The 7,515-nt window shown below is 32.4% G+C and overlaps 1 pseudogene; it reads left to right on the top strand.

The window, feature by feature from the left end:
- The first annotated feature begins 3,767 nt into the window (after positions 1-3,767).
- LOC118883806 lies at positions 3,768-4,530 on the top strand (annotated as a pseudogene).
- The last annotated feature ends 2,985 nt before the right edge of the window (positions 4,531-7,515 follow it).

Below are 7,515 nucleotides of genomic sequence, written 5' to 3'. Positions count from 1 at the left end.
TACATCTCCAAATATGTTAAAAGAGAAACAATGATACTGAGACATGACTTTTCAAAATAAAAAAATGGAAGCCTGAAGACAGTAAAATTATATCTTTAAATTGCTTAAAGGAAGTGAAGTGACTGCCAACATAAAATTTAAAAATTGAAAAAGAAATATGAAATTGAAATATTTTAAGAAAACAATGAGGGAAATATTATATTCATATATTCACAGAGGAACTACACTGAAAGAAATACTAAAGTTATGTCATCAGATAGAACAAAGATCATTCTAGATGCAAGACAGAATAACAATCACTGTGAAGATAAATATCCAGAGAAATCTATTATCTTTTATACTGATTTTATAAAGTAAAATTATCATGCATGATTTTAAAATAACTAGGATTAAAATACATGATAACGATGACAGAAAAAGTAGGAGAGTGTAACTGTAGCTGAAGTTTGTAAGATCTTGGCATTGTTAGGGAAGTTGTAAAAGCAATTATTTGAATTAGGGGACTTCCCTGGTGGTCCAGTGGTTAAGACTTCCCCTTCCAACACAGGGGTGCAGGTTTGATCCCTGGTTGGGGAGCTAAGATCCCACATGCCTCGCGGCCAAAAAACGAAAACATAAAAAACAGAAGCAATATTGTGGTAAATTCAATAAAGACTTTGAGGATGGTCCACATCAAAAAATATCTTTAAAAAATTTAAACATAAAAATAAATAAATAATAAATTTAGGATCTAATTTGTCATAGATACATGCTATAATTACTCGGAAAACTTCTAAAAGGATAATAAAATAATATATAATTAATAAATTAATATAGAAAAAAAGGCTTAAAATACTTGATCCATCCAAAAGAAGAAAGAAAGAAAATAATAAGAAAAATTAATTGGGAAAAATAGAAACAAATGCTAAGATAGTAGATTCAAATTGAAATATAGAGAAATTCCATTAAAGATAAATGAATTGAATTCTCCAAGTAATAAGCTATTATGTTGGAAAATTTAAATAAATATAGAAATACACTCCTAGTAGAGTGATATTTGACATCCTCTCTCAGTAGCTGATAGAAAAGGAACAACAACAAACAGAACAGATGTTAAAGATTTGAACCATATGATTCTTCAATCAAACTGATGTATGCAGAGCTCTGTACCCAGTAAATGCAGAATATACATCTTCTTTTCAAGTACACATGAACCATTGTACAAAATTAACCACTTGCTGGTTCTTACAGCAAACATTTTATTAGTTTTATTTGTATTTTATCAAATTCAAATTTGACTTTTTTTTTTTACAAAAATCAGCAAGGTTTTTATTTCCAATTCTTTGCATAATTATTGACTTTTATAAACCTAAATCTATCCAGTTTTTCTGGAGTACTTGTCACTTACGTAATTAGCCCAATCAAAATATTTAGCAGTTCATTTCACCCAGTGTAATTTTTCTCTTAATAATCCTCAATTTCTTGATGAATACATAATTCAGTTTACCTAACTAAGTTTTCTTGGCTTTGTACAGAGATATGGTATGTGCCTCAGTACAGATGGATTGGCATGCTCTACAGGTGGATTGTTTCTAGTCTCCCAAATCAGACACTGTCTTAGGCAAATACCAGATCCATATTACAAGTGAACTAAATCACAGTGGTTTAAAGGTGTCTTGTGTTTTAATTTGGTTGTATAAACAACCATCTATTCATTTTTCAGTTACAACAAAATTGATTCTCAATTTTCCTTGTTTCATCATGCCCCAACCAATAAAAGAGTGGCCTCTGAACCTAACTGAAACAGTGAATTGTACATTCTGGTTATAATTTAGGCAATATTTGCTAATAAAAGAATCTGGCCATAACTAGTCATAAGGATGTAAAACGAAGTGATGAGGGGAATAACTTGCTACCATAAATATATACTTTATTATTGGAATCACATTTCTTTTTATCCTGCCAGAGAAACTGATAAATTAATTATGATAATTATATCAATATAACTAATATTTTGGAGTGACATGGAAACAATTGGTGGCCTGATTTTCCAGACTTTCAAGATTTGGGGAGTCTTTGGTATATTGCCAATGTTTATTTCCATTACTACCTGTAGGGAAAGAAGGCTTTTCATTATATTTCTTTCTCTGTGAAATATAAACATGCATGGGTTGCCTCTTTCAACTCCACAACTGAAATTTTAATTCCACACCTAGTTTTTGCTTATTATCTGGAAATGAAGTCAGTCTCTTGATAGAGGAAGAGGATCTATCCTGGATACCATAATAACTTCTCTACCATTATGGGTGCCCAGATTTTACAGAGCAAAGCCCAATCTGAGTCTGACGTATGAGCTTGAACTTTTCTCAGAATCTGGACTAACAATTGTAATTGTTTATTAAAGTCTTTGGCTATATGTGACTTCCACAACTGGAGGATTGTGAAGAAGGAAGTACAAGATCTAAGGCCTCTCACCATTCATTTTTGGTTATGCTATATTTTTTCATTTGAGAATCAAGAAAAGTACATTTATGTTTATTGATATTTCTACATATCTGGTCCAGGCATTTGATCTCTCAGGAAAATTAAGAACTCTTAAATGACGTTTTTTTACCTGATACAAAATAATCCATTAGGAACAAGTTTTCAGCTTCTCATTGTCTACTACTCCACTAGTATTAAATTTTTTGTTTATTTCATTCCATATTATTCTATTTATACACATTAATTTATTGCAATGATACTGTAGACATAATTCTATACCTCAGATTTGTCAGTGATGTCATGTTTTAAGCATCTACCTATGGAATTTTTTGAGTACTGTACATGCTATGTTGTTGCTCTGTGCTATTTATATGACTTGGTGAATAACAGTTGGCCATGACTTTCCAGGTCTTGAGACTAGCCAGACAGAATTCAGAGACCTGAAAATAACTCTTCCACTTGATTATTTTACTGATATTAGTGGGAAAGTAGCAATACAAACCTTTTTAAAGGACCAGTGTTTAACTAAGTTTACTGTAAAAATTAAAAATTAGAATAGAGTACATAAAATATTAATACCACATTGTACTACAATTTCAGTTCTACCTTTTAAATCATTGTTTTATTACTGAAAGGTATTCATGTTAGGTCTTTGGAAATATGAGTTTTTAAATCTAATTTATTATTTATATAATGATCAATTATAGGAAAATAGTGAATGAGATACAATTAATTGCTTAAATCATGCTACAGAAATTTACAGAGACTCACATGGAAGAGAAAACAGCATTTTCAAATGAAGGGCAAAATTATGAAAATAAATGTTGTAACTTCTAATAAAATTTTCATTTATCTCTAAAGCATCAATTATCTAATTATCATTATCTTAAAGTTTCCCAAAAGCAAATGCAGTAAGGGAAACCATTTTTCAGTTCATTAAAGTTGGTTACCTGTGGGCAAATAGCCATATCTCAAACACTGTAGTGTTTTATGTATCTGTAGTGTGGAGATCTGTCTTCTACAGACTCTCTATCAAAATGGTTTCCCTGAAAAATTGTCCAAAACTGTCATCACAATGAAATACTTTCCATATTAATTTGATTTTTTTTTAATTTCCAGGAGAAATATAATGATATATTTTAAGCATGAGAAAGTACATTTTTCATCGTAGCCAATTTATTTTTTTCTACTTCAAAAAGCTATAAAATGTTGCCTGGTGTGATTCTGTCCTGCGAGGCTATTGTCTGGAACAGTAGTTTACCTCCATCTGCCTTCTCTCCCACCTAAGTGTGTGCCACCACCCCATGGAAGATTCCATGGAAAGGGACATGAGCCCCTTGAGGCCACCAAACTATCTTTTCAGTTGTGAACTAAAGGCTGACAAAGATTACCTCTTTAAGGTGGATAATGATGAAAATGAGCACCAGTTATCTTTAAGAACAGTGAGTTTAGGGACTGGTACAAAGGATGAACTGCACATTGTTGAAGTCGAGGCAATGAATTATGAAGGCAGTCCAATTAAAGTAACACTAGAAACTTTGAAAATGTCTGTATAGCCAATAGTTTCTCCTGGGGGCTTTGAAATAACAACAGCTGTGGTTTTACAGTTGAAGTGAGGCTCAGGGTCTGTGCCTATTAGTGGATAGCACTTAGTAGCTGTGGAGGTAGATGCAGAGTCAGAGGATGAAGAGGAGGAGAATGTGAAACTCCTAAGTTTATCTGAAAAGTGTCCTGTACTTAAAAATGGAAGCAAGTTTCCACAGAAAAAAGTAAAACTCACTGCGGATGAAGATGAAGATGATGATTTTGATGATAAAGAAGCTGAAGAAAAAGCTCTGGTAAAGAAATCTCTATGAGATACTACAACCAAAAATGCACAAAAATCAAACCAGAATGGAAAAGACTCAAAACCATCAACACCAAGACCAAAATGTCAAGAATTCTTAAAAAAAAGTGTGGGGTGGAACTCCTAAAATACCAAAAGAACTTAGTTCTGTAGAAGACATTGAAGCAAAAATGCAAACAAGTATATTAAGTGCATTGAACGATGCTGGGCACTACTGGTAAATCAAGCCCAGAGAGGAAGAGAAGAGATAAATATAGCCCATACTGAGTATCATCAACAATTCAGACTGAAGTCTTCTATTTTAATCTCAATCCCCTTTCCTGATTTGCCACTCACCCACACCCTTTCCAGTCTGGAAGCAATCTCACTCTTGATCTCCTAAAGCACATTATTTTGACTGCTATGATTCAGTGAACCTTATACTTTGCTTTCTATTACTTGTGCATTTGCCTCACCTCTTTGACCATGTCTTAATCACCTATGCATCGCCCTAGCTGCTTAATAAATATTTGAATACAACATAATAAAAATAAAAACTATAAAATGTTAAGAATATAATGATAAATCACGGTAACTGAGAATTAGGGGCCATTCCCTTACTGAACTGCTTTTTTGGATAATTCAACAGAGTTTTTACTACTTTGCAGTGTAACAATCTGAGAGCTTTTTGAAATACTGTATAGTTTAAATGACAGAGTCCCTTTCTCTCATTTACATAAGTAGTACAGGCTTGTTAACTGAGTTCAACATTTTCCTTGAAACAATCCTTACAAAGCAACAGAGGCATTAGTAGATTTTATATAAAGATTTAAATTACAGTTATTTAGTGTTTTTTTTCACAGATGTAAAATAAAATCAAATAAACCATTTGTGTAGTTAATTAAAGCTTTCTTTTAATATATCAAAGAAAGCAGTATTTGGGGGGGATCAAAGGAAATTTTATAAAAATTTTCAAAGGCTAGATTGCTTAAAGCTGCTTTCTTCTCTTAAATCGCCCATGCCTTCAAAAAGGTATATCATATGGAGGTTTCTGAAGGAGTAAGCAGAAGTTCACATATCATACATTTACTTGGATATCAAGCAATCTAGAAGTTCAGAACCCAAATCGAAGGTTAAATAATATAACTATAATGCTCTTAATTGCATATTTCTTTTACTCTTTTTGGTCTTGTTTTTCTTTACCTCTGTTTATCCTCCCTTGATCAAGTTACCTATCTATCATGTATCTAACTATCTACCTATCTATCTATCTATCCTTTAATTTTGCTTATACTTCTTGTAACTTCAAATCTGTATGTAATGAGGCAAAAACAAAAAAACTCACAAAAAATCTTTTAGGCTTAAGTATTTAATGAGAATTTATATGGACTTTTCAAAATCTATTCCATTAATGTGTTTTTACAATATAACAACACAATACCACAATTCATTGAGATTCATCAAAATTAAAAACATATGTTTTGCCTCATTATACTCTTCTGAATACATTGTACTCGAGATGTTAGGACCAACTTTTGCTTTTGTTAGGAATGATGATCTCATGCAAATGAGCATTTGATTTGTAAATATCACATAAAAATAGATGTAGCAAAATTTCCAATTGCAAACAATTTTATAAGGGAATGATGATTATAGTTTAGTTTTTCAATTAAAGAATACTTTAATATAAATGATGCTACCTTTCTAACATTTAAATTAAGAAATTAACATAAACTAATATACTAATTGATATCAAATCAGTCATTCAGACTTTTTAGGTAATCTGTACGATTTGTTTTACTTGAACTACTATTAATAAAAAAGTGAATAAGAATAAAATCTTAAAAACATGTTCTTTAAATGAGTTAATGTTAAAATGAAATGTTAAAAACTGCATATAGTTGACAAATTTGATTTAATTAGATAATAAAAATATCTGAATTATACCTTTTACACAATATAATCACAAAATACAATATGGAATCGGAAATTTTTTCCAAAAAACTTGCAAATACAATAAAATATATTTCATATATTCCTTTTACTTGAACAGGGCCATTAAGAAGCAGTGATGACACGATTAGAATTTTTTCAATATCTAACGTGTGCCACCATATTCATCTCTTGTGATAATTTCTGTAATGTTGGCTTTCTTTTTTCTTTTTTCTCTTTTTTCTTTCTTTTCTCTTTTAAAATTTATTTATTTATTTTTAAAATTTTTGGCTGCATTGGGTCTTTGTTGCTGCACATGGGCTTTTTTTCTGGTTGTGGCGAGCAGGGGCTACTCTTTGTTGTGGTGCGCAGGCTTATTGCGGTGGCTTCTCTTGTTGCAGAGCATGGGCTCTAGGCACACAGGCTTCAGTAGTTGTGGCACGCGGGCTCTAGAGCACAGGCTCAGTAGTTGTGGCACACGGGCTTAGCTGCTCCATGGCATGTGGGATCTTCCCAGACCAGGGATTGAACCCGTGTCCCCTGAATTGGCAGGTGGATTCTTAATCACTGTGCCACCAGGGAAGCCCTCTTTTTTCTTCTCTCCTTCCCTTTTCTCTCCCTCCCTCCCTTCCTTTGTCCTTTCCATTCTTCCTTCTCCCCTCTCCTTTTCCTCCTCCTTTTCTTCTTCTTCCTTCTTTCTTTTTTTCTTTTCTTCCTCTCTCTTCCCCCATTCTCATTTTTTTTGAAATTATTATATGTCAAGAACTCTTCTATCTATTGTTGCTAAAAGCTGTGCACAAAGACTAATCTTAAACTTATATTAACATTAATGCAGTATTATTTCAGAAACTGAGCAGTGTTGTGGTGAACATAAAATAAATCGATATCATAAACAGTTACTGGAAGAGAAAGAGCTCGATTAGCTTGCTTTGAATAAGATATTTGAGATTATGCCTGAATGCTGAGAGAAATGCAACAATGAAATGATCCTAGGGTTAGTGCTCTAGGCTCAGGGAAGACATATCCAGCACTAAATCCCTAGGACTGAAAAATCTAGCAGAACTGAAGGATCAAATGAGTAGTCAGTGGGAAAGGCATGAGTACTGGAAAATGAATTCAAAGAGGTAGTCTAGTGCTAAGTAGATGATGAAATCACTAACTAATATTGTTCCTCAAATAGCTTACTTTGCCTCTTATTTTCCCTTTCTTTTTCCTTTTCTAATTGAGAGAGTCCCATAATTTTTTTCCCACTATTTCTACTAAGATTTTTGTTGGTGTTATTATATTCTTAACAA

This window comes from Balaenoptera musculus, chromosome 17 (assembly GCF_009873245.2).
Source record: "Balaenoptera musculus isolate JJ_BM4_2016_0621 chromosome 17, mBalMus1.pri.v3, whole genome shotgun sequence".
Taxonomy (NCBI): Eukaryota; Metazoa; Chordata; class Mammalia; order Artiodactyla; family Balaenopteridae; genus Balaenoptera; species Balaenoptera musculus.
This window is presented reverse-complemented; position numbering and strand designations above follow the sequence as displayed.